At 40.1% G+C, this 27892-nt stretch overlaps 1 protein-coding gene and 1 long non-coding RNA gene across 3 annotated transcripts in view; one reads left to right on the forward strand and one right to left on the reverse strand.

Annotated features, from left to right (window-relative positions):
• RPTOR (regulatory associated protein of MTOR complex 1) overlaps positions 1–27892 on the reverse strand; it is a 313545-nt gene that overhangs the window by 237602 nt on the left and 48051 nt on the right. The window lies entirely within an intron of this gene.
• Positions 1815–27766, forward strand: LOC308470304. The gene is made up of 3 exons (XR_013982355.1): positions 1815–1957; positions 5874–6019; positions 27630–27766. It is a non-coding gene; the product is annotated as an uncharacterized lncRNA (long non-coding RNA).

A 27892-nucleotide genomic window follows, 5' to 3' on the forward strand; every position in this document is an offset into this window, starting at 1 on the left:
GCTCACAATGACTAAACAGGAAATGATGAATAGCTCACAACAGGAGATATGACTCAAAGGTACATCCAGGTTCCCATCCAATATCTCAGGTGAATATAACCTAGGTAGCATATTTTGGTGCTAAGGATGCCTTCCTTGCATCTTCTGAGGGATTCGTATCAAAGAGAGGGAGAGAGACTCGTGTTACACATATACTTGGGTACTGTTGCTGGCATCCGTCTTGAGAGACAGTGGAGTGCGCTTCCGGGGGTGAAGTAAAACCACTGGAGAATCACAGCGCCTGCTCTGACTGCTGAGATGCGTAACTTGTAACTGCTGCCTCCCCTGTTGTTTTTGCCATGTTAGCAGCACCAAATTGACCTCTCTGTGGTGCAAGCCTGGGCAGTGTGCATGGAGTCCCTTCGGTATAGCCTTATGAATACAGTGGTACCTCGGGTTAAGAACTTAATTCATTCCGGAGGTCCATTCTTAACCTGAAACTGTTCTTAACCTGAAGCACCACTTTAGCTAATGGGGCCTCCTACTGCCACTGGGCCGCCAGGGAACAATTTCTGTTCTCATCCTGAAGCAAAGTTCTTAACCCGAGGTACTATTTCTGGGTTAGCGGAGTCTGTAATCTGAAGCGTCTGTAACCCGAGGTACCACTGTATACGTTTTGGCTATATTGCTTAACTCAAATTATTTGAGTCACGCCAGCTTCTCAATGCCCCTCTCATGCACATCCTACCTGTCACTGTTTTCACTTTCTGTTCAATTACCCTCTTTGGATCCAATCTGCAACACTGAACCCAAAAAGGTAGGCAAGGCAAGTTTTCCTTGCTGTTCCCACACTTGGGATACTGGCCTCAGGAAGTCCTCCACAATGGCAACCCCTGGCACCAGACCTGTAATTGAGGCTTCTAGGAAAACCTTTGTTGGCTCCTACAAGCCCTAGGTTTTCTTGCAATACTATTTTCTTTAGACATACAACATTTACTCACTGGGTGCGTCAACCCTTCTTTAATGTACCATGTCATTCTGAGACAAGATTAAAGACACCACTGGTGGCATCTCTGAATGCCTTATTCTGTTCAATTTATGGAGGCAACGCAGAAGTTCCTTTCAGTGGTCAGGGTTCTTTTCCAAAAAGCTTATACAAGAATCCATCCTTGCATGCTGCCTTTGTGAATATTCATCGAACAGAGTACAATTCACTGGAAGATGAGGCAAAAAGCCATGGCCATTTGTTGAAGAGACCTTGTTCCCACAGCTGTGCCATACCTTGAAAGTGACTTACTGTGCTACAGCTCTTTGTGGGGAGGCAGTGTTAAAAGCCAACCAAGAATTGTATTGGGTGAATTACACCACTGGGGGGGGGGGAGAGTTTTCCTGTCAGACACAGCTAAGACAAAAGAGAGGTAATAGAAGGTCTTCTTCACAGTTTTCAAAAGAGGAAGAAGGAAGAAGGAACTAACCCACCACTGGAACCTACACTGGATACAAGAAAAAACTAGCCAAGAGGAGGGGCGCCTCATGCCCCTGTCTAAAGCTTTAGCCAGAAACAGGAGAATGGCCCCAAAGAACAACTAAAATAAAAGAAAACAATGCAAAAGTAATGAAAACCTTTATTCTCATGAATTGTCTGTAGCATTTTGTATTTTGTCAGTTTCCCACCCCGCAACCCAAAGAAGATTTTCATTGAATTTGGATTCTTGTGCCAAGAATATATTTCCACATCATTGTTGGGCAAAAATGCAAAAAAGCAGATGGAACTTTCACTTCCATAAAGCTCCAGGAAATGTTTGGAGAAAGTCACTATTGTAACTGAGGTGACTCCCAATCGAGCAAAAGTCAAGGCTCCCCATGACAGATTACAAGCTTTACGTGAACAAGGCTCAGTCTCCAACATCTGCGGTTCAAAAGAACTGCAGGGACGACAAAAAAAATAATGCCCGAGACTCTGGAAAGCTGCTGCCAGGTAAAAGAGTATGGTAATTACTAGCTAAACACACCAGTGAGCTGCTGAAATATAAGGCAGCTTCACTGCAAGATTCCATAAACACATTTATACAAAACTAAAACTTGCAAGTCACACAGATTTGTTCATTTATAAACTTAAGATACATGCATAGGTTTAGAACTGGAAATTCTGCCAGTAATGTTATTCCAACATGAATCTAAATCATTTTACAACAAGGAAACCTGCATATTGGGCGGGGGGCAGGATAACTGCTAGTTTCGATCACTATAGAAGCATTAAAATTTTCACCACGTTGCAAATATTCCTGTTCAACACTACAAAACTGTTAAGCATTTTTAAGTTCCAGTTATTGTAATGGAAAGAGATTTAAGCTTAACACTCCCACTGAAGTTAATGCAGGTGCTTAGCTTGGCTGGATTGCGCCCTTTGCTGTAGGGTTGTTGTTTTTAGCAGCATTTCAATAAATAATGTACTGAGATTACTAAATTTTTAAACGGTTTCTGAAGGCTGCAACTCTAAGCACCAGAGAGTAAGCCCCAGTGAAAGCAATGGAACTTACACTAAAATTCTAAGCATTTTCATGCTGAAGAAAGTCCTTAACTTCTACCTCATTTTGCTTTGTAGAGGAAATTACTAAACCACCACCACAGTTATCAGGGATCATTAGCAAGGTTGTCACATGTCTGTTTACAAGGACTAAAAAGTCTTGTACAGTATGTCTCCCACAAGTTCTCTCTATTCTATGAGATTTCTATTATGCCCACTATATCAATGCCTTCCTCTAAGACTAAGCACTCCAGTTCACATCCATCTTGGCCCAGAAGCTACTAGCATTAGCATATAAACACTTGTATACAGTCTCTCTTTTCTAGTGTCTTTGGCACTTAGACTGTGGCCTCTCTGAATTGCTGTACTGCGCCCCTGTACTCATAATCAGTGTTCGAACTCCCATTGTTCCAGGCACATTTTGCGACAAGGTCTATCATTAGCACAAGCAGTTTCTGAGCTCTGGGCACAGTCCTACGCCTAAGATTTCAAATTAAAACTGCAGAGTAGAAGAAAAGGAGGACCTTTTTCTGCCTCCCCACTTCCAGCTACTCTCTGAAGGCTGGAGAAGAGACCCTGTTAAGAATATTAGAGGGGTGGACAGGGAAAGGACTAGACCATTTGAAAAATGAACATAATATTTTAGCTGCAGTTCATTTTCAGCTTTGTATTCTGGTTATAAAAAGTGCATCTAGACTTTCCGTTGTTGTGCCCATAACCTAGGTTTAAGGTGCCATTTAGCTCCTAGTTTTCATATCTCAGTTTCTAACACTGTTCACCATTGCCTAGTTCTACGCTTCCCTATTTTAATTTTCATCAGTTTTATCACTCTCATCCCAGAGGAGAACTTTGATCCAAATCGGACCCTCCTCAGCTCCTGTCAGCTCCTCCCCCCCCCCGATAGGTTTAAAAGTTGCTCTACCACCTTTTAACACTTTAAATGCAAACAGTCTGGCTCCATCTTTGTTCAAGTGGAGCCCATTCCATTAGTAAAGCCTGGCTTGTCACAGGATGCAGGATGTCCCCAATGCCTAACATATCCAAACCCCTCTTCCTGACACCATTGTCTCATCCATGCACTGAGACTACAAAGCTGCGCCTGTGTAGCTGGCCCTGCACATGGAAAAGGGAGCATTTCAGAGAAAGCTACCTTGGAGGTCTTGGCCTTCAACGGCCTTCCCAGCAACCTAAATTTTGCTTCCAGGACCTTACAGCTACACATTTCCCCATGCCAATGGTGCCAATATGCACCATGACCTCTGACTCCTCCCAACACTATCTACCAGGCTATGTAGGTGACAGTCAACATCCACAAGCAAACAATTCACCCTGCATTCTTGAATACATGCTTTGTGCTTTACCATACAAAACTCTATCCCTTTTAAGGGAAGTTTTCAATGTTTGATGTTTTATTGTGTTTTTACTCTTCTGCTGGGAGCTGCCCAGAATGGCTGGGGAAACCCAGCCAGATTGGGGGGGGGGTATGATGATGATGATGATGATGATGGTTGTTATTCATACACAGTTTTACCCTACCCCCTTATATTTTATCTTCAATTAGTTTTAATTTATGCATCAAAAATTAAATTCCCCGCTATCACTTCAGCATCATTAAACATGGCCAATCATCCCCTTCATTACTAATAATTCATCATAATGCATAACTTTTAGTGAAAACAAGTCATCAGGTTGTCCCATAATAAAACAAATGTATAGAACTTGAGTCAGCACCCTTTCCCTAAAGAGCCGAAAAACTTTCCTTGCTGCGGCCACAGTGAGACACATCAACATTTAAGTAATATTTCATTCACATTTTCATGAGTTTATATTATTAGTGCTTTCTAACAGCTCTTGGAAAGTGTCATTATTCTCACTATATAATTTCATAGGGCTGAAATAAATAGTTAATGGGGCACAAAAATAGAAATAAATCTTTATAGAAAATGCTCTACATTAGCCAATTTAATACTGTGCCTGGTATGTTGCCATTTGACTAGAGAGCCTATTATGAATTCTGATGCAGAAACAGCAATTATAGCTCAGCATTAGAAGTGCTATAATTGCCAGTTTAGAAATAACATACACAGATAAATATTATACTATTAGTAATTATGTGCAATACCAAAGCATTCCAGAAAGAGACTAAACATGGAACTAAGTTCTAAATTTAGTAATGGGGGAAGGGAGAGTTGGATATGCAAGTCCAGAAGTATTAACACAATTCAAGCAAGTGGAACTTCAAAAAAGCTTTATACAATCTATAAGTAGCAAGTTCTTATTAATTTAAGGGAGACAATTATCCTTTAATACTACTGATACAGGTAATAATCATCAATTGTTTCATGCCTTCTTGCATGTTTAACTGAGATGTGTAGCTAAGCCAGATTATAGAGTTAAACTGTAGGTGCCTGAGGGATGAGGCAGGCAAATTTACTACTTGTTATATCTTCCAATCATCTCACATTACAGTTTAAATTAATCTACATTTGTACGGAATAAACCAAGTTTCTTTTTCTGTATGGCTGTGAATTCTCTTTAGATCACCCCTTCAGAGACTCCAAAGCCAGAGGGAAATCTTGCTTAAATGAGTTCAAGCTAATTATCCAAGAGAGTGAAAATTAGAAGGAGCAATGGAAATACAGTAAATGCTTTGGATTTTTCCCCTTCACTAGGCACACAGAACATCATGGTTACAGAACAGAAGCAGGCAAGGAGGCACTTTTGTTGTAAGGATATATTCTCTAACCCAGAAACATTGATTATGCCACAATACGTAGGAGAAATAGTAAAGCTGTTTGCACAGCAGAATCCAATATAGTTCCATGACCTTCCCCTCACTGCTTAGTCATGACATGTATATACTTAATCAACACTGGCTCAAGAGAAAGTAAAAGAACAAAAGGTAACTAGTCAACCGAATCTCTCTTTTAAAGGGTTGCTTCCTTACTACGACATTATAAAACCGTTCCTAGAAACACGTGCTTTTTCTAGCTTACAACACAGTGGGAACAGGTTCACTGGGATAGCTTTTCTTACAAACATTTCTGTTCGACAGTGAGCACAATTCTCTCAAAAGCAACATAAAATAATGGTGATATTCTGCCACAGTGAGCATGCAAGTCACCACACTGTGCACTAGCTGCAGCTTCCAGGTCATCTCAAGGACAATCCCAAATAAGAGTGCAGAATCCAATGCGGAGCTTACCAGTAGATGGACAATAAATAGCTGGCCAGGTTAAGCCAGTCCAGAGAACCTCCATAGTTGTATTAACCAGTCAAAACTGGTAAAGGGCACTTCTAGACACTGATATCACCTGTGACAAAGATGCATCCAGGTGCACCCCAGTCTACAAACCTGTTCTTTCAGGAGAACAAGACTCCAATGAAAGCAAGCAGCTGATCAATTAACTGGACTTGGGAATCGCTCACCCACAGTGCCTCCATCTTGCCAGGACTCACGAGTCAGTCTGCTTGCATTTCTCAAACATCACAAACGTCAAACTACTTTTGAAGGTCAGGAAGCTGTAGTTTTCAAATGCAATTTGTTACATGGCATGGTGTCTGGTGTTCCCAGAAATAGAAAAAGAATGTTCTATATAATCCAAGGTATAAATTAAATGTAGTACTATGCATCCCCCCCCTTTGTGATCTTAATAATCTTTAGGATGTGTAACCTTTACTTTGGAAAAAATGTTACTGATTTAATCTGTAATATTATTAATACAAAGATTAGTATAAATGATAACCATTTGTTATACAGTGGTGCCTCGCAAGACGAAATTAATTCGTTCCTCGAGTTTTTTCGTCTTGCGGTTTTTTTCGTCTTGCGAAGCACGGTGTTGGAAAAGTTTTGGAAAAGCTTCAAAAATCACCAAAGTCTCCAAAAACCTCAAAAAAGGCTACCACACCGCATGCTATGAGTTGCTCCTCGAAGTCAAGTCACAACTGTATTAACGGTTTTAAGAAAAAGGAAACAAACTTGCAAGACGTTTCCGTCTTGCGAAGCAAGCCCATAGGGAAAATCGTCTTGCGAAACAACTCAAAAAACCAAAAACCCTTTCATTTTGCGAGTTTTTCGTCTTGCGAGGCATTCGTCTTGCGAGGTACCACTGTAATGGAATAAATTTTAAAGTTTTTGTGTTAAAGAACTGTTTAAATGCTTGCTTTTATAGCTGTCCCTTCAAACATTGTGCATCACAACAAATTTATTTGAACATCTTCAAAGGACTCCTTCCTTGCCTCGCATTGTTGCCTCCTCTGATGTTTTGTTTTCTCCCATTGTCTATTTTTCCTTCTTTGTTTCAAATAGACATTTCGATTGACCCATGGGCATACAAATGTTACACTATGAGGTTTTAAATACTCCTATTCCAAACTGTAGGCAAACCATAGCAAATTCTACCATTTCAGCCAAACCTCTACCAAAAGTTTACCCCATAACCTTCACAGAAGTAATTTGGGATGTTTTTTGGATGACTTTGTCTATGAATGTGAGGATAATTTAGTAACCAAATTCAGATACCTACTAAGACAATTCTGGCTACTCAAACTTTCATTAAAAAATCCAAGTCATTAATGTACTATTTTAAAGTATAGGGAACACTCATCAATCGGACCAATCTTGCTTAATAGCATCTTGTGATGGACTATAAGAGCCAGTTCTCATTAACTCACTACTTTTAAGTTATTGTTCCAAAGAACACTAAAGGAACTTGCTTCCACTTCACTATACAATCAAACTGAATATTTGTACCAATTGTATTTGGCTATTGACTCAGAAACACCTCAAGATCCATACAACTGCCCTTTCCCACCAACAGAAAAATGAATAAAGTGCTGGCCACTCTACAGTGATTTGGATATTACAGTTACGACATGCTTCATTAAATCAGGCTTGTAGATGAGCCCACAAAAGTTATAGCTGGGGGATGGCAGACGACAGACTGAAGCTGCATTTCTCTGTTGGGCATGAAACCCGTCTGGTTTCTGTGCTGGGTGCAGTGGAAGGGGCAAAATGTTCCACCCCTCCTCCAAAATCTCATTCATTCACCTGTGTGGCAGTCCATGAACTTGCTTACATGTGATTCCTTGTTCCCAATGGCTATCAGGCTTGTGCTTATATGCAGGGCCGTACAAATAGTTCAAGCTTTGTTCTTCTCTTTCAGAATTCAAGATTCTCAAAGTGATTTATTGATATTTAATTTCTAGAAGTGTTGTGCAGAGCCTCTTTTTTTGGTCTCCAGTAAAGAGCTTAAAGGGCTTTGAACATGCATCAGCTTTGAAGAAATGCTGAAGACACGTGTAGGGCTGAAGAGACAGCCTATTACTGTTGCAAAATTCGATGGGAAACAATAAAAAAATCTATATGGAGGGTAGCACACACAGCTTTTCGGCTATATCATCTTTTAGTATTTAATGTAATACCCTAACCTTATTTTTTTAAAAACAACTTCTGATAGCAGTCACTGTGTTAAGAATTCATCTGCTCTTTCTTGAAAGACGCTGCAATTCCTGTATCTCAAGAATTCAAGGTCTAGATTTAATAGCACGGCTGAAAACCATTTATTTAGTTCACAAACCATATTTGCAACATAGAAAAGGTTAAGGAAAGTTCATTAAGACCTGGGTTGATGCCCATACAAAAGATCCCTGAATCCATGTCTGAAACGATTGCTTGATATGATAAATTTCTCCCTCTATGAGCAAAGGATATTCCTGCAGGAACCTGCAGGAATCTGCAACAATAGGGAAAAGCTTGTAGGTCCCCCCAAAATGTTTTATTTGTGCTACCTATAAGTCCGTTTTTTTCTTGTTGAATGAAAGATTACCACACCAGATTTTGAAGCCATATATGGCCTGAAATTTGAATATATGTGAACACAGAGTAATTTCTAGGCAAGACCATGCTAACGTTTTATCAAGGCCAAAAGATCAATTGGGCTAAAGAGGTAGTAAGTCAATAGGCAGTGTGTACCAAGTAATTCAGCACCAAGAGACTTAAAATTTAATCAGTTTACTTCCAAGTCTCAGTCATGATATCTGTGAACATCAGCAATGTGATGTGTATAGGCATCACCTACAAATTCTTATTAGGAGTGCAAACAATTCAAACTGAGCTCTTATTTACGGCCATTTGCAGGTGGGAAATGGACATAAAGCATATGTGACTGCAGAAAAATAAATTGCTTTATCTTACTCAGATTCAAAATTACAAATTGATGTTACCTGGATGGTACATGCAATAAGGCACTTCCAATAATCCTCATCCCAAATATGATAAATTTCTCTTTTCGTAGCAACTATTTTTCTGTCTTTTTTGTGATATGGAAGAACAAAGGAGCAAAGCAATACATTATGTTATATAATTCCATTCATGTTTGTAAAATCCTTATGACATGCAGAATTGTCAGGGGCTATTGCCAGGTTTACTGTGGTATGGCTTCAGCTAACAGATTCTGCAGCTTTCTCCTTAGCTACTCTCAAATCCTGCCTTTCTACTTCTGGTAAGCAAAGCCATTTTTCAAGGCCTGACACAATAAATATATTTCTTTCCTTCTTTTTAATCAAGCAGGGGAAGGGGGACAAACTACAGAATCTACTTCTCCTGTCTCATTATTCTCTAGTTCCTAAGACATTTGGGACCCTTGGAGGGATATATAACATGAAACACCGTAACAGGATTTTAAGTACACACCAGGACACAACTTAAAACCTTCTTAGTCAGTACACTGCATAATTGCCACGCAGCTGTGACATTTTACCCTTCCTCTTTTATTTTTCTATTTTAAGAGCTCTTTAAAGTTTCAGGCTACATGTGGCTCCTCATTTCCTGAATGTAAACTCATCAGTACTGTAGATTCAGTTCAGGCTGTGAGACTGCATGCAGCTTGATGCAGACACATAGCTCACCGGGGAGTCATTTTTTCCTCCTTAGACTGCAGGATGGACCAGCCCCCACCAAGGAACACTTCTAATTAGAATTTGCTTCAAAAATGCACCTTATCATCAATGCTAGAAATTCCACAATAGCTGTGTTAGCAATCTGTAAAATGCAAAAATGATAAAAATATTTATATACCACTCTAGCATGTAAAATATCAAAGCATTTTACATTATCTCTATATACTAAAAACACATACAAATAAAAATAAAAATAAAAACACATACAAATAAAAACTCAGAGTTGTATGGTAGGGTCTTGAGGTTAGCTATAGTGGGAAAATGTACAAATAAATGGAAAGTAATTAGGAGACAAGCAAAGAATGATTACTTTGTAGGAGAGTGATATGATATTTCTTTGCCACACTTATCTGCTGAGGAGTAACAGGGCTTTCAAAGGATCTGTTGGTAGCAGGGGGAGGAAGGGGGTCTAGTTTTGTTTCAATTATTTTATTTGTTTATTTGCTATAGTGGTTTATCTGTATATGTTTGTTTGCTGAGTGAGGGAAGTATAAAAGATGCATTGCAGTTGTATCAACGTACTTTATTGAACAGATAACTTCCTCTGCTTATGTATTTACTTACCGTATTCTTGAAAACCCAATACAAATTATTTCAATAAAAATAAAAATAAAAACCAGAGACCCTCAACTAATTATTATGGAAATATGCTTGCATAAGTTTGCCAGAATGGAAATGTTTTTAGCAGGTGTTTAAAGGTGTCTGCTGATCCTCAATTGGCAGAGCATTCCACAGAACTGGGCCAATTACACTAAAGGCTCTACTTCGCATTGATGTCAAATAAGCCTTGCCAGCTCAGGGGACAACCAATGAAAATCCTGCAGATGAGCTCAGTGGTGAGGCTGGGATAGAAGGGTTTAGGCCATGGGTAGGCAAACTAAGGCCCGGGGGCCGGATCCGGCCCAATCGCGTTCTAAATCAGGCCCACGGACGGTCCGGGAATCAGTGTGTTTTTACAGGAATAGAACGTGTCCTTTTATTTAAAATGCATCTCTGGGTTATTTGTGAGGCATAGGAATTCGTTCATTCTTTCTCCCAAAATATAGTCCAGCTCCCCACAAGGTCAGAGGGACAGTGGACCAGCCCCCTGCTGGAAAAGTTTGCTGACTCCTGGTTTAGGCAGTCCTGGGGTGCCCTGGACCTAAGTTTCTTAGGGCTTTGCAAATTAGTACAAGGAATCTGAACCTGGCTCAGCAAGAAGTGGGCAGCCAGTGCTCATACATGGCAATACTGCAGAAGAAAGAATGGCAAAGGCTGGATGAATTTTAAAGACAAAAGCACATTACTGATGTCGGAATAAAACAACAAATTTAAAGAAACAAATCTGGTGGTGGCAACAGGAGAGGGGGGAATTATATTCTTCAAATATACCCCCCCAAACACAAAAGAGGGTAACAGAGGAAACTGTGGGTCTCACGAGCTATTAAAGCAAAGGAAGCTGAATAATTCAAACTTTGCTTCCATTTTCTCAATTAGATTAGTAGAAATCAGCATAAACATTAGGTAAGACTTCAGAGGTCAGTACACAAAAGTGGTGACTAATGTTACTGGAGGTTTGAAAGGAATCCAAGATAGCAGAGCCTGATAAACTATACTTTCAATGTGCTAAAAGAATTCAGTGGATGAAACATAGCAACAGCTATTAATGCAATCAATTTTTAAAGCCTTTAGTGACTAAGTATTTGACCTGACATGGCTCTCTCCCTCCTATCCCTCGGATACTCTGTGCAACACCAGTTCAGACGAGATGGGGGGGGGGGCTACATTCAGTATTGGGCCCAATGTAACAGAATTCCCTTCTAGGTGAGGTCAGACGGGCCCCCAATTTCTGCAGCCTACTGAAGATTGTTTTCCTTCCAGCAAGCATTCTAAGTTTGATCATATAGTTTTAACAGATTTTTACTTTTTCTATATTATATTTTCTGCATACCACATACAGATTACTGCAGTTAAATGGTATATAAATTGTTGAAATCAATCAATCAATCAATCAATCAATCACAAGGTATGAGTAACATAGCAGAATTTTAGGTCAGCTTTCATAACTCTCAAAATGTACATTATCCTAGAAGGTTATAGAGGACTTTTGGGGAAAAGCTGAATGGACATTGTTCATAAATGGCTCAGTTGCAACAACTTGGCAAGTTCTAGGGTAAGGGTTGGGTTAAGTGAGCTCATCAGTTCTCTAAAAAAGGTATATTCAACCTATTCAGACCGAGGACCCAAACATGAATTTGGGGGTTCATTGCTTAATCTTTTGCCATATATTTGCATGTTGGTACTGCTCCTGTTGTAATTCACCTTGGATCAGGTTATAACCCACTAATGGATCTCAGCCCATCTGTTGAAGACCAGTGCGCTAAACCACAGTAGAAAGGAAAAGCATGCACATTTTCTGGGGAGAAAATTGCTTGTGCTGAGTGGGGCTTAATTTCTGAATAAACACACACAAGAATCAGCTGCACACCTAGCTGGGATTTTTCATAGCACCAAAGAAACAAACAACTTCTAGTGCTGAACCCCATTCCTATTTGAGTAGTATTCAGCTTCATTTACCCTAGTTGGCTATTACCCACACAAGTCACAGTCAGAGTAGCTCCACACCAAATACATACTTCACCCACAGTTTGCTTTAAGACCTTCTTTTGCCACAAAGCAAAAGTGTTTTAAAACACTAGAGGCTGGAGTATAATTACAGGAAAATGTGGATCAGATTTAAACTACTTAATCCTTTCACTACGTTCTTCTGATATTAAGCCTTTCCACGTGTCTTCACAAGTGCAGAGTGCAGAACCACACAGATATGCCCTCTCAGATGAAAATCTTGATTGGATATCAATCCATCACTGTCCCTGACCACTAAAAACAACACATTAGCAGCTTTATAATGAGGCAATTTATTACAATGAAATCTTAGGTCCTTAACTCAGCAGCCTCCCACTTACACATTTAAATCAACCTTTGGTCAACAAAAACAGAATCTCAAGACCAGTAGAAATGAGTATTTCATGTACATAGTGGAAAATGTGATTTACATTACCAAATTTTATGACAGAAGACAGTACTGTACAATAAATAGCGGTTACTCTAGCCTGATTATGCCTTCTCTGAAGACAATCCACTCTTTAGGGCTTTATAGGTTAAAAAACAACAATAAACTACTTGATTGCTATTGCAAGAAAGCATGGCGGAACCTATTGCGCTTACCCTGGATTAAAAAAAAACCTAAAAGAACTTTAAGAATGACTACTTGAAGGACATTAAAGACATAGTTGTTATGGTTTAAGCATTTGTGGACTACAGTCCACTTCATCCAATGCATCTGGTGAAATGAACTGTGCTCCCTGAAACCTTATACAGTATCATAATAAATTTGCTAGTTCTCAAGGTGTTTCAAGAGTCTTTGCTTCTGCTGCAGCAGACTAATATGTCTCTGGAAGTTGTTCTTAGAATAAACATGTCCCACGTACCCCCATGCCAGCTAAGCTGTCAGAGGCCTGCAGACTCCCATAGACTGGCCCAGAAAGCAAATGTAATTGTGTGTAGCCTAAATGGTTGAAGAAAACATCACATCCGGCATCCTGTTCTCACAGTGGCCAACTAGAGGCCTGTGGGAAACCAGCAAGAAGAACACGAGAACAAAAGCATTCTCCCCTCCTGTGGTTTCCAGCAGCTGGACAACAAATATTAAACTGTTACCTGTACTATATATGCAATCTTGACCTCAGCTTTTATTAAGAAATAACTCTGGAGAATTTCAAAACCTCAGCACTGTAATGATTCAGCTGTTTTATCCAAAGGGAAAGCACCTGCAAGATATAGATGGGTCAGTTCTGAGTATCCAATAACTACTTTAGTGGTTTACGTTAAAGTGCCTTTTAAATGCTATTATGCTTGCCTCCCAAATTCCCTTATACGGAGCTTTCAAATTCTAACAAGAATACTCAGTTCTTTAAACCAGAAAAGCTAACCCCAAACGAAACTTCTTTCGAGCCTGGAGAACAATGACTTGTGGTTACTGGTCGCTCTGTCCTTTTAGACTTTGGCACCAACTTCCTCTTTGCCCCAGATTCTTCCATCTCAAGGTCACTTTGCCTGCAGTGCTTGCATTTGTCAGCAGGACAGCAAAACCAAGAGGATTTTCCCATTAAAATGATTTTGCAAGTTTCTTGGTTTGGTTCTAAGATGTCATATCATTGCTGTAGAATGCATGAAAAACAGCACACAACAGCCCAATGGCTATATTTCACTCTTGTCCAGCTCTTTCCAATAAACCCTCCAGAAATGCTTTCCTTTTTTGATTATGGAAGCATGCTTATATTGCAAGATTTCTAGTTCTACATTTTAAGCAGTGCTTCTCAGTGCACAGTCAACATTTTAGTTTGTGTTTGTGTTTGTGTTTGTGTGTGTGTGTGTGTGTGTCCCTCGCCCCATCTAGCATGTACTTTCTTTTTCACAAATGAGAAAACACAAATGTAAACACAGCAATGCTCTCTAAATGTTCTCTCTTATAACAACTCCAATGTTACTGGAAGCACCTCACTATATTACCGTGCAGAGGGAAGAAACCCTGCTTCAGCTAACTTCGTTAAGAATTATAAACAGTACCAGAGAAATAGTACTAAAAATATCAATATATTAAGATCTTGCCATTGAATTGGGTTCCATTTAGCTATCCTGGCTCATCACCATCAAAAAAGCTATTTTATACATACATACATACATGAGAGATTTTCCGATATCATTCCAATAACTGCCTCATTATAACAATACCAATTTTATCCAATTAATATTATTAATGTCAATTATTCAAATGTCAAATTATACAATTAAGCTGGCCCCCTCATATGCTATAGTTGATTAGTTCATTCTTCTACATTTTTTCTGCATTCCAAAATTTTAATAATTTCCATTCCATTCAGATACAAGAATCCCTTCTATAATAGCTACCATCTTGTGATTTCAGTTCGTGTTGGTCGGTAATTTATAAAGTTTCAAGTGAGGAACTTTAGCTGTAATCCTTATTCTTTCCTGCATGTGACAATTTTTTCCATGTTTTCCCATCCATATATAGTGTTGTATTCTTTATTCCTGCAACTGTTGGTGGTTCCCATCATGTCTCGGGGGAAGCTGTTATCCCACAGTTTCAAAAAGTCGCTGAATCGCTTCATCCCATGATTTGGCTTCCAGCAAACAAGCCGTCTTCGCCATTTTTTCGGCCTGTTCTCCATGAGTTTGTTTAATCCACTTTTAAAGCCATACACTATAGGCCAGCAGCAATCATAGATTTTTGTGGTAAATCTCTACACTAGCTTCCTGTCTGCTCCCAGATCCAGTACAGTGGTACCTCGAGTTACAAACACCTCAGGTTACAAACGCTTCAGGTTACAAACTCCGCTAACCTCGAAGAGTTACCTCGAGTTGAGAACTTTGCCCCAGGATGAGAATGGAAATCGTGTGCCAGCGGCGCAGCGGCAGCAAGAGGCCCCATTAACGAAAGAACGCCTCAGGTTAAGAACAGTTTCAGATTAAGAACGTACCTCCGGAACGAGTTAAGTTCTTAACTAGAGGTACCACTGTACTTATCTTCAAAACCCTCCATACCTTTCCCCTCTTCTTTATCTCTCCACTCTTATACCTCAAGTTATGTCTATCCAAGGCTTTCACTCCTCCAGCTCCACCACTTTCCATTAAGGGACTGTTATTTCCATGATACTGTCCCATGTGCTTGGAACCAACTCCCACAACAATGCTAAGCCATTTTTTGGAATTAGAAGTGAAACCTTCCAATCTCTTCCCATCCACTCCAGAGGGGAGTGGGGAGCACAGAGCTCCTTCCCGCTTCAAAGAATTAGCTGCACACAACCAGATAGATATCCAAAGATCCCAGTGCAGCTCTTCTCTGTACTGTAACCTTGCTGGCACATTTGCACATCATGCTAGTCATTAGCCAGAATGGAATGTTGAACTTCATTTTCCGTTCAACCCAGTCCTCGCTTTCCAGTCAAGAGCATAGGACAGAATCTGATTAGAGCCTCAGGGTTAAATGAAATTCTAACTGGAGCTAGAAGGATGAGTGGGGCCACAAAATTTGGGGTAATGGTTGGCACATGCACACATCCTACACTGCCATGCTAAGGGAGGAGAGCTCCACTGGGACTCATAGCAAGTGTTCCCTGCTGCTACATCCTCATGAGGCAGGAATCAGACTCTAAATTGTTCATTTGATATTAAACACTTAATAGTGGACAGAGATAGAAATGGTGCACTGATTTAAATGGGATAGAGAAGTGGTGCATTTACTAAGGCTAGTTCTTGTGTTTTTGAAAGCTAGTACAAGTCTTTTGAACACGTGTGTGATTGAATACTGAAAGTTCAAATATTGGGAGCTTCAAATTTCACTAGGAAACTTGTGATCCAATATGGGAAATTGCTGAGCTTTGCCCAAGCCTTGCACTGAAAGTTTTTAATCTAACATGTACTAAATTCAAAACGTCAACCTTGGGAGAGAGTTATTAGAATGGAGGTATATGCTGAAAACCTTTGAAAAGAAAGCCATTTCATTTCCAAACCATGAATATTAGGCTGATGGAAACATTTTCCCCAGCAAATTTCCCCCTTTCTTTTACAACAGTAATTAGCATTTGCTATAGCTGTAAAAGCAAAAACCCTGCAGAAATAAAGGAAAAGCAATGGCTTGGAGACTATCCAATAATTAGGTCATGTGTTCAATTAGCTTTCATGCTTAACTAGTTACTCTTTAGGAAATGCTCAGCCTTTGATGTACAGTAGGCAGTACACCACTTAATTAGGAAGGAGAGGGGAAATGCAAGAGAGCAAAACTTCAGAAACCATATCAAAGTCCACACCAATATCTAATAAGGAGTACAACAGCATCAAGAGAAGACAACATGTGGAAAGGGGAGGGAAGTGACTTTTCAATATACAGTAGATGCTTCAAGCAAAAAAGAAAATCTCAATTACTTCTGATATTAAGAAAACATTGGTGAGATGGGAACAAAGAAGATATCTTGATGGATAAATGCATAAGCATTTCCACTGAGCCATGGTGCAGGCAACAATGCAAGTTTATACATATTATAGGACACACTGGAGTATCATAGAAACAGGGAGTTACAATGCTACTTAGCATTTAGATAGCACATTTCACCTGTTTAAAGTGCTTCACATGCATAATCTCTGCAACAACCTTGTCAAGATAGAAATTTCTTACCTACCTTTCACAGCTAGGGTGACTGAGACTTAGGGAACTGTGGCTTGCCTAAGCCCCAAGTGAACTCAGGGCAGAGCAAGATTTAAACCAGGGACCTCCCTGCTAACAGCTCTTGCGATTCAGTACTTTGCTACACCAGCTCTCAGTTGGTGAAAGCAAAGGATGCTGGCAGAGTCAGACCATTCACTGATCTAGCCGAATATTGTCTACACAGACTGGTAGGTGGCTGTTCAGGCTCTTGAACACAAGTCTTTCCCAGCTTTACATGGAGATGCCAAGGATTGAAGGGGGGAACATCTGGAATGTTTGCGATAGATTCTAGTTCGAGACAGAAGATCACTTCAAATGACATTGGCTGAGAAACACATTATTTTAAAATTTGCAAGTATAACCGTATGAAATTGAACACATTTGCCAAGCTGGAAACTTTTCCAAAAGGTTTTTATGCATAAGAAGTTAACTGTATCAAGTTCCACAAAACTTGTCAGCAGAAAATGAAAGCCTGAATACTGTTAGCCTTGATCTGTTTACACATCTAAAAACACAGTGTAACACATACTCCCAAATACCTTCACTCCTATACTAAGAATTAAGTTGCTTTACTTTCTTCCATTTCAACTCTATGACCAGGTCCAAATATTAAGGTTTGGCAATGCTTGTAATAACAGTATGATGGCCCCAACTGTACCCTCTGTATCCTATTCCACCAATACCTCATTTGCCCAATTTCTCCATCTTAAAAGCATATAGAAGGTTAGAAACATGTGAAGCAGGTATCTACATAACAGGGCATTCATAGGTCTCAATAAGTGAAAGCTCCCAGCATGGAAGATAGAGAAGACTTCTACCATGCTTAGCACCTCCCATCACTCAAAGTATGAACTGGAGCCACATTACAGAGAATAAACCACACAGTTTTGAACTGGCCCTATCCAGCCATGGTTGCCAACAAAGGTCCGTATAGTTAAAGCCATGGTTTTCCCTGTAGTGATGTATGAAAGTGAGAGCTGGACCATAAAGAAGGCTGATCGCCGAAGAATTGATGCTTTTGAATTATGGTGCTGGAGGAGACTCTTGAGAGTCCCATGGACTGCAAGAAGATCAAACCTATCCATTCTTAAGGAAATCAGCCCTGAGTGCTCACTGGAAGGACAGATCGTGAAGCTGAGGCTCCAATACTTTGGCCACCTCATGAGAAGAGAAGACTCCCTGGAAAAGACCCTGAAGTTGGGAAAGATGGAGGGGCACAAGGAGAAGGGGACGACAGAGGACGAGATGGTTGGACAGTGTTCTCGAAGCTACAAACATGAGTCTGACCAAACTGCAGGAGGCAGCGACTAAACAACAACAAATCCAGCCATGGAAGGAACACTTCTGATAGTTAACTCTTTAATGACAAGAAAAGCACTTACAGCCACTTCCACAGTGCTCCAAATACACATGCATACACGCTTCTAGCTTATAGGCCGCTGTCCATATGTCTAGGCCCTGCAGAGCAGTTGCATCAACAGGGAAACTCCACCTCCCTGCTAGCTTATATACCCTCCCCGATGGGTTGTGCCCCATAACCTGAGACTTCCTGGTTCCAGGAGACAGTGGGGCAGGAGAAGGTGGGAAGTCTACTGGCCTGTCTGTCAGCTGAACAGCCTCTTCTTCTTCCATCACATCTGGCACACCTACCTCCGTCTCAAGACTGCCCTGACTCTCCCTTGTCCCCTAGCTCCTGCCTTGCAGGCAGCATCTAACCCCATAAATCACTGGTACCCTCTCCTGGGTCACTCTCCTGTTCCCTAGCCTCTGCCACACACACTTCAGAGTCCTGCCATGTAGATTTCTTTTACTGTATAGCATTTACCCATTCTTTTTAGTCAAGTGATTATTATAATATGGATTTTGTAATATGAATTTTGTAATATGGATTTGTACAGGCATGCTTCTCTGGGTCTGCTTCAAACATGACTAAACTCTTACATGGAAAGCACTTGGAAACAAACAGCAACATAAGCATCACAAACAACATTTACATGCATATTATGAGTTGAGAAGGAACAATAAGATATGGTTTTTCAGGATAGTCATCTGCAGCAAATCATGCACATTTGCAATCACACAATGATTTACTGAGGCATGGAATCAGCTGTGTTTCCTAATCTCTTTACCCAAGGAAAATTGTTTTTTAGCATGTACAGTGGTACCTCGGGTTAAGAACTTAATTCATTCCGGAGGTCCGTTCTTAACCCGAGTTACCACTTTAGCTAATGGGGCCTCCCGCTGCCACCGCGCCGCCAGCGAGCGATTTCTGTTCTCATCCTGGAGCAAAGTTCTTAACCTGAGGTACTAGTTCCAGGTTAGCGGAGTCTGTAACCCGAAGTGTTTGTAACCCGAGGTACCACTGTATTTCCAAATGTTTAAAAAGCCATCTTCAGGAAGGTGGAGCAAGCTTGTTTTCTCCTGCTCCAGAAGGAAGGACCAGAACAAATGGATTCAAGTTACAAGAAAGGAGATTCTGACTAAACATCAGGAATAACTTTCTGACAGCATGAGATGTTTGACAGCAGAACAGACTCCCTTGGAAGGTCGTGGACTCTCCTTTATTGCAGGTTTTTAAGCAGAGGTTGTAAGGCCATCTGTCATGTATGTCTTAGTTGAGATTCCTGCATTGTCAGGGTCCCTTCCAATTCTATGATTCTATGATCATGTTACGACCTTAGCTGCACATTGTTTCCTACACAGAAGGACATTCCATTGAGAAAACTAGTACTGTTTTAAGCAGCTCTAAGCAGTTCTTGATCATCTCTCGGTTCCTTTCTTTACTCCTAGGCATTCAATCTCTGTAATAAAACACTGTATGTTACTAATGCATTTGAGATGGGGGGGGGGGGGGAGAGAGAAGAGATGGGTAACAGACCAAATAATTGCTCCTGCCACTCTTTCCAGATGAATCAGTTCTTATATTCCTTGTATATCTTTTGTTAACAAACAGCAAAAGCAAAGGGGAATTACTTAGCTATTCAAATCTATATAAGATCAAGCTGAACAGAACACACCCACATAGAAATGTTCTGTTCATTTAGCCCTTTCTGGAACTGTTCCAGAATGCAAGCTTATTAAGACTGCGATCCATACTCATGTACCTGGGAGTAAGCACATGTAGACATGTGCAGTCTTGCTTCAATAATCTGTGCAGGCTTCAAACAACTTTATTCTGAAGTAGCAAATTTCAATCCTCTGTCCCTCTAGTTCTTAACACTGCCTCCTTCCAGTCATGCTTACTAAAACCAGGTTGTCATGAATGAATGTGCTCCAAAAGGGACTGAACTAATCTGGTTCTGCTGAAATGTTACTTTCAATTTCTCAGTATTAAGTTAAGACTGTAAATCCTTTAACATGGCCACACAAAAGTAGCAAAAACTACATCATCTGAATAGTATGTTAAATGCAAGAATATTTAAAGATCTTGTAAGGGCTTGACAGATTTAAGATGAGGGCATCGAGGTCCTTTTATAGAATGAGTTTAACACTAATTGGGGACATTGCTGCTGCTATAGTTGCTGTAAGAACACAAACGACCTTCAGAGCTCCTAGCTTGGTGCTACCAGAGAGGAAGATGGAATGCCATAGATTTTAATGTGCTTAGATCCCAAAGACAGGAATCTAACTTACCTCTCCCGCTTTCTACAGCAAATGTTTATGCAGTGCAGATGCTAGTGCTGAGCATGGTACAGAGTAATTTTAAATTAAAAGGACATATGTTACAATTGTTTTTAGCCACTCTCTTTGATATGCCATAAGAGATAAGGAATACCAAAACATCAGTTATACAAGACTCCAGCATAATGTTGTGTGTTTTTTTTAAAATAACACAGAATCCTCTCCCCTCAACAGGGCATAATATTGCTATACAAATAATAATGTCTGATATGCTTGGCCTTTTCTCATGTGCGAGAAGGTTTCATTCAGAGCACAGTTGAGACTTTCAGTACTACTGTTTCTATTCTCTTTCACCTTCTGCAGATAGGAAGGTGGAATCCAGACACATATAAAAAATGTGAAAATGCTTTTTGTAAAAAACTTTTGAAAAATCTATTGAATTTGCCATAGCTCATCGTTGCCATCTAGTGTCACATTTGTATAATGCACTTTACAACACACTTAAAACGTTTTATTTGCAGCTGTATAGCTGAGTCCAAAGTCTAGTGTCTCCCAGATTCAAACCTCTCTCTTTGCTATTGTCATCTTTGGAGCAGCATTTGCAATAGTCACCTGCTGCATTTGTTCATTTCCACTCATTCAGCATGGGAAGTTCCATCATTTTCCCACATGAGTAACACAGTAATGAACTGTGAAGCAGGGCACTGCAATGTCTTGCTTGCTGAGCACTTCAAACCATTTCACCTTTCAGCAACTCATTAGGTCAGAACACCTTTCCTTGTCTAAAGTCATTCAAGCTTCATATACTGTATTTTACTACACCTCTCTATGTAAGGGAATTATACAGAAGTCAGACCTGTGGTGTTCATGCATATAGCTAAATATTTTTAAGCATGAAAATTATAAACATCTGAAGCAAGCAGCACTTAAAACAGTGTCTTACTTCAACCTAATAAATCTGTAGTCATATACCTGGAGAACCTTTGCCAAATGACATATACAGTATAGTACAATCCAAACGACACACATAAAATAGCTACTATGTTGATGGAAATGCTCAGGTTGACCACAGGGATCATTCAATGGATACAAAGAGCATCTTGGGCTCATAGAAGAGAATACCAATGTCTATCCATATTGGGAACTCTGTGGTATGTACTGCTGGAACTCAGTCAACATTTCCTAGCCTCAGATTTCCATTAATAAAGTCAATAGAATATTTATCACAAGATTGAGGGTGGGTGGGGGGAATGAGATAAAGCTTCTTGAGCACACCACACATTTAAAGGTACACTGGAGATTTGTAAATTATTCCTACAGTGCCTCTTTAAGATTGTGGTAGTACTTGCAATCATTGGTTTTTTAAAAGTTTGCCAAAATTTCTTGCCATAATATTAACCAATCAATTAATTAACCAGCAAAAATGTGTTCTCTCATCTCAACACAGGCTATATTTTGGGGATATTTAATTACTATAACAGTTTCTCTTGATTAAATAACACAGACAAATAATTTATTCTTTGGAAAGCCATCTCAAACACATTGCCTGACTTCAGGGATGTACACACATTGTTTATGAAACTGCTATCAGCACTGAACTTCATCAATTAAAATCCAATTAAAAATCCACATTTAAAACCTATGATGAATGAACTAACTGATTAGTTGCACCAATTAATCTGCAAATGATTTCAGACTCGAACGCTACTGAAGGTAGCTTCCCAAAACAAAGAAAACACTCTAATGTTAAAAAAACAACCCACAAACATGATATATAACTTTTTTTCGCTGCACAGATAGTAATAGTGGGAAGCGCCAGTAGGGTTTGCAATTTTCCCAGTGCTGGATCTACAAATTTTTCCACAGAGGGCAGTCTGCACTGCTTTCCTCTACTCCCATGGTACTACCATACCAAGGCACATGACCACATTAAGAGCAAAAACCCAAAAGCAAAACATGTTGTCACAGGATATTGGAAAAAAGAACAAGCTTTACCTTACAGCTTAGGGTTACACAACATGGCAGGCTATATCTGCTATTCAATGCTAGTCATAGACAGAGTAGACCCACTGAAGCTAATGGGCATGACTAACAGGCTCATTAAATGCAACGGGTCTACTCTGAGTCTTCTTCTTTGGCGATCATTCATAGTCGAGTAAGACTGTCTTCCATAAACACGGTTTTAAAAGTGAGTCCGTAAGTGACTGTGGAGGCCAATTCTGGATCCACATGTGCTTCCACAGTGGGGACATAGGTTTCTGGGTGGGAGTTGATCATGGTGAGGGTTTGCCAAATGTGCCTTCCTCTTAGCGCGTTTCTCCCTTTCGTCCTGAGTTTGAGCATCTTCAAAACCCATGAAACCTTTGATAAAGGCTGTTCTCCAATTGGAGCGCTCGCAGGCCAATGTTTCCCAGTTGTTGGTGTTTATACTACATTTTTTTAGATTTGCCTTGAGAGAGTCTTTGAACCTCTTTTGTTGACCACAAGCATTACGCTTATCATTTTTAAGTTCAGAATACAGTAGTTGCTTTGGAAAACGATAATCAGGCATCCACACAACATGAGTAGGACTCAGTTGAATACAAACCATAGTGATTGGCTACCATTTTTTTTCACTTACATTTTTCTAAATGCATTAGAAAGTTAGCCTAATATTAATAGGCTTCTGGATGCATTTTTCAAGTGCGATAATTATTGTAACAATGAGCCAGTCATAATGGTCTGATTTGGATGATCGTTCAATGTTTCCTAAACCATGGTTTTGTGAAGCTGGGAATGAACATCAGGGTCAAGCACTCCACCCTAGCCTCTGGCCTGCCTGAGCAAACCACAATGGATTGTCTTAATGTGCACTTCTATCTAAGCAAAGCACAAGCGGTTTGCACAACAGGAGGCAGCCAGGTTCTACAGTCTATTGCTCTCACCAAGTAATTTCTTATTGGTCCAAGCCCGGCTGGGCATAAATGACATGATGGATATATACTGCCTCCACAATCAGGAAGCATACATCTCAATATTAATTGCTGGATAACAACAACATCAGAAAGCTACTACTTTCATGTCCTATTTGTTGTAATGTCTATAAGAATTGTACCCCATCCTACCAGCTGATGGTGAGCAACAATGGGAGACAGCTATTGCCTCCTAGCCCTCCTTGCAGGCTCAAGGAAGCTTCTTGTCTTCCTCTTCCTGGGAGGACAAGGAAGTTGGGCTTTCTATGGCCACCTCTTCTAATAAGCCAAGCATAAGGTAAAGGTAAAGGGACCCCTGACCATTAGGTCCAGTCGTGACCCGACTCTGGGGTTGCGGCCTCATCTCGCTTTACTGGCCGAGGGAGCCGGCGTACAGCTTCCAGGCCATGTGGCCAGCATGACTAAGCCGCTTCTGGTGAACCAGAGCAGCGCACGGAAACGCCGTTTACCTTCCCGCCAGAGCGGTACCTATTTATCTACTTGCACTTTGACGTGCTTTTGAACTGCTAGGTTGGCAGGAGCAGGAACCGAGCAACGGGAGCTCACCCCGTCACAGGGATTTGAACCGCCGACCTTCTGATCAGCAAGTCCTAGGCTCTGTGGTTTAACCCACAGCGCCACCTGCATCCCAAGCCAAGCATAACGGAGGGCAAAATAGCTCTTTTTAGGATGAGCCACTGTTTGATGCCACTTCTAACCTGCCACACACGGCACACACACCCTGATCTGGCACTAAATTTAGTGTCCCATATCAAATGAAACCTCTCAGGTGCCACCTTTTCAGGACCTCATGTTCAGTTTGAGGGTCAAGCAAACATTTGGGAAAGAAGGCCTGGGCCCCTGGCAGAGTATGTGGAAACTGATTCAGTGATGAATGGCAGGGTAGTGCATGGGAGTGGAGAGGTAAAGACAGAGAGGTGGTAAATGTGTGTGCAGAATGGTATTGGTGCATCCTAGGCCATCAATCCTGATGGGTTTTCATCCATTTAGTTATGAAAAATTACAGTTGGTAAAATGGGCCTAATAATTGATGATAGGAATGCATATAAAGATTAAAGATAGCCTAAAATAATTAAAATGCCAAGTTTATAAAGAACTGTCACTTGAAGAAAATTATTATGTTAATATATTAGTCAGTGTTCTGTTTGCACTATTGTTCAGTAGCTTGATTCAATTTTTTCTTTGGCAATTTCAACAACAGGGAGAAACCAAGCACACCGTTTACTTTTTTTGAAGCACTATGAAGAACTGAAATTCTTTGGTGCAAGTACTTAAAAGACACATTACAAGTAGTTTCAAAAAACTGCAACTGCGTGCTCAAACCTCAGATGTTCTATTCATGATTATCAGAATTATACAACCATCAAGCACTAAAATGTAAAAAAAAAAAATTGCTCAAGTAATTATTGGAGTATTTCCTATTCAAGTTATTAATAAACAAGGACCAATTAAATGCCAACATACTTTCGTTTGATGATCCCCTCATGCAGCTAAATAAAATGTGCAATTGTAACTATAATAGCTATACTCCTGACATTTTGCAGCCATTCTGTTGAATTGGGAATTTTGCTGATTTCCCATTATTTAGCAATGAAGGTTCTAGCTACCATTAATAAATTTGATATTATTGCTGTACTTGAGTAACAATAAATTATTTGAATAAGAGTACCATCTTAGGATCTCCCATACTGACCAACATTTCACATATAACAGGATCCTGCTATGCATGAGTGTGTGGGACTGCAGATGGGATATTAAAGAGTCCAATGGCAGGACCCAATACTAAGGATGCATGAACATGCCTCTAATTGCTCCTTTTCCTGATAGGAACTGGACTACGACTATAAATCCCAACAATGCAAGTGAAGACATGATTTTCTACATGCAATTCCCACATAGGAATGAGGAGAAACTGAAGATGCAAGGACATATAGCCTCAAATCAACTTGTGACTCCCTGCCATGGGAAAATATGCTCTTCTCAAACTGGGAGTGCCTTTGCCTTCCTTTTGGACCCAAGATACACTCCTAGGGAGTGTTGGGAAGAGGAGGCAACAGTAGCTTGAAAGATATTGGAGAGAAAAGCCCTGATCAACACCACACACACCCTTGATCCAACGCTTGAGACCATCTCTAACAATCTTTACATCTGATCCTGTAAATTTAATATCTGATGAAACCTTGTATATGATCAATGATACACCCATATCATCAAAGTTGCATTTATTTTAACACTTCTTAATTTGACAATCTTTCTTCATGACAAATCATCTATGCATTGTCTGCAATTAGACAGGATTACACTCATCCTGAATATCTGTTGCCGAAATCTGGCACTGCTGGTAGATGGTTAGGAGGTGATCAGGGTACATTACTATCAACTTTAGTCATAGAGTAGACCCACTGAAATAATGGACTTAAATAACTTGAGTCCATTAATTTCAATGGGTTTAACTGTAAGTATGACTTGGTTGAGTATCACCTTTTAATTCAAATCTACTTTAAATTCAACTAAGGCATGCTATCAACTATCTTAATTCATTTTTAAATAATGACCTGGCTGAAACTGAAGACTGAATTTCTTATAAGGCATGTTCAAGCCTACACGTTTCTTGCAACTGAACCATGAGCATCACGTTATCTTAAAGGCATTTTTTCTTTTTTTAAAAAAAGAACCATGGGGGAAATATCTGCCTTCTGAGATAAAACATAATGACACAGTAAGTCATCTATTTATAATGGTGGGTTTCTTACTGAATTTGTAGTTACTGAACTGTTTCTCAATGAGATATAAAGTCAATGGCCATGGTGTTTGGTTAGCAGAGTGATAATTGTTTTTATTTTAAGAATTGAATAGATTGCAGAAAAAATGCTATTTTAAAGGTAAATATCAATAGTGCAAGACCATCCATATGGGCACTCTAGATGTTGGTGATATATAAGATAGCATCCTATGTGAAAATGTGCTAGTCTCTGGGCTCTTTCTTTCAGAAAGTTCAGGAAACAATCCTATGAATATTTAATAAAAATTAAGCCTAATTCTCTTCAGTGGGCCTTACTTCCAAACAGTAAAGGTAAAGGGACCTCTGACCATTAGGTCCAGTCATGACCGACTCTGGGGTTGCGACGCTCATCTCGCTTTATTGGCCGAGGGAGCCGGCGTACAGCTTCCGGTCATGTGGCCATCATGGCAAACCAGAGCAGCACACGGAAACGCCGTTTACCTTCCCGCCGGAGCGGTACCTATTTATCTACTTGCACTTTGCTGTGCTTTCGAACTGCTAGGTTGGCAGGAGCGGGGACCGAGCAATGGGCACTCACCCCATCGCAGGGATTCGACCCTCCAACCTTCTGATCGGCAAGTCCTAAGCTCTGTGGTTTAACCCACAGCGCCACCCGCGTCTCTTTTTACTTCCAAATAAGTGTGGATAAAATTGAGCTTTAGGCATTGGGTGATCGTGCTTTGTATCCCTGTATGTGTACGTAGTCAGCAAAACATAAACCTGCTTTTCCCTAAGCAGATGTAGTTCTGTAGTGCCTGTGGGCTGCATGGGCAAAGATTTTGGATTATGTTCATAGACTGCACAAATGCTCCATTTAGCTGCAAACTAATTTTTGTCATTCTACTCAGTTTTATTTATAAATGCATTTCTATACTGCCATACCATTAAATATCAGGGTGGTGTACAACATTATGGCATAAAACACCATTAAAACAATACAGACAATCATTAAAGTGACTGGTTAATGAAAAAGTAAAAAATTAAACAGCTGCAAAGGCCTGTCGTTAGTATGCATGGCTCATATTAAAAGATCTGCAGAGGTGCTGAGCCAGTAATTTCATGTTATTGTTCTGCAGTTAGGGAACATTTTGCCAAAGAAAGCCACCTGGCACTGTCCTGCTATTGGTGCTGGAAACACATTTATGTTTTTAGCCAGGTACTTGGCACTATTTCAATGTACCAATAAAAAACTTAAGAACAACCAGCTTCTGGGAAGCCCCAGGGCATTAAGGCAGTCGCTCTTTTTACACTGTTGTTCCCCTCTCCCCAAAAACTGATGTCCAGTGCATCCTACCTCTAAACACATAAGTTACTGACTGCCTAGTTCACCACTAGGTTAATCTGCCTATTTCTAGTCCACTTCAATTTTGCATGTAATCATTTCTGATTTCATTCCAACCAATTTCTGCATTGTGCAATTTAAAAAACAATATTCACAAAAATGCATGTTCAAATACAAATGTGCAGTGTTACACAGTGATCCAAGGACCTTATTTTAATAAATTTTCCCATATTGTTTTACAGGTAGTAACTGCTCTAACTGGCAAAAAAAAATTAAAAAGGCTTGCTGACACAACAGGAATCACCAAAGATTCCATGAACTATTTAACTGGCTGGGGCAACCCTGCCAGATGGACATAATTTAACTGTTATTGTTCAAATTGGTATTATTATTATTCAAATTGGGGCCACAAATGCCACTATGAGTGACAAGATGTGATAGCAGGCTATCCTTTCTAAGGCCATTTTACACACACACCCCCCCCCCCCAAGATATATGACCCTAT

The sequence above is a fragment of the Podarcis pityusensis genome, assembly GCF_964106645.2.
Source record: "Podarcis pityusensis genome assembly, chromosome: 2".
NCBI lineage: Eukaryota > Metazoa > Chordata > Lepidosauria > Squamata > Lacertidae > Podarcis > Podarcis pityusensis.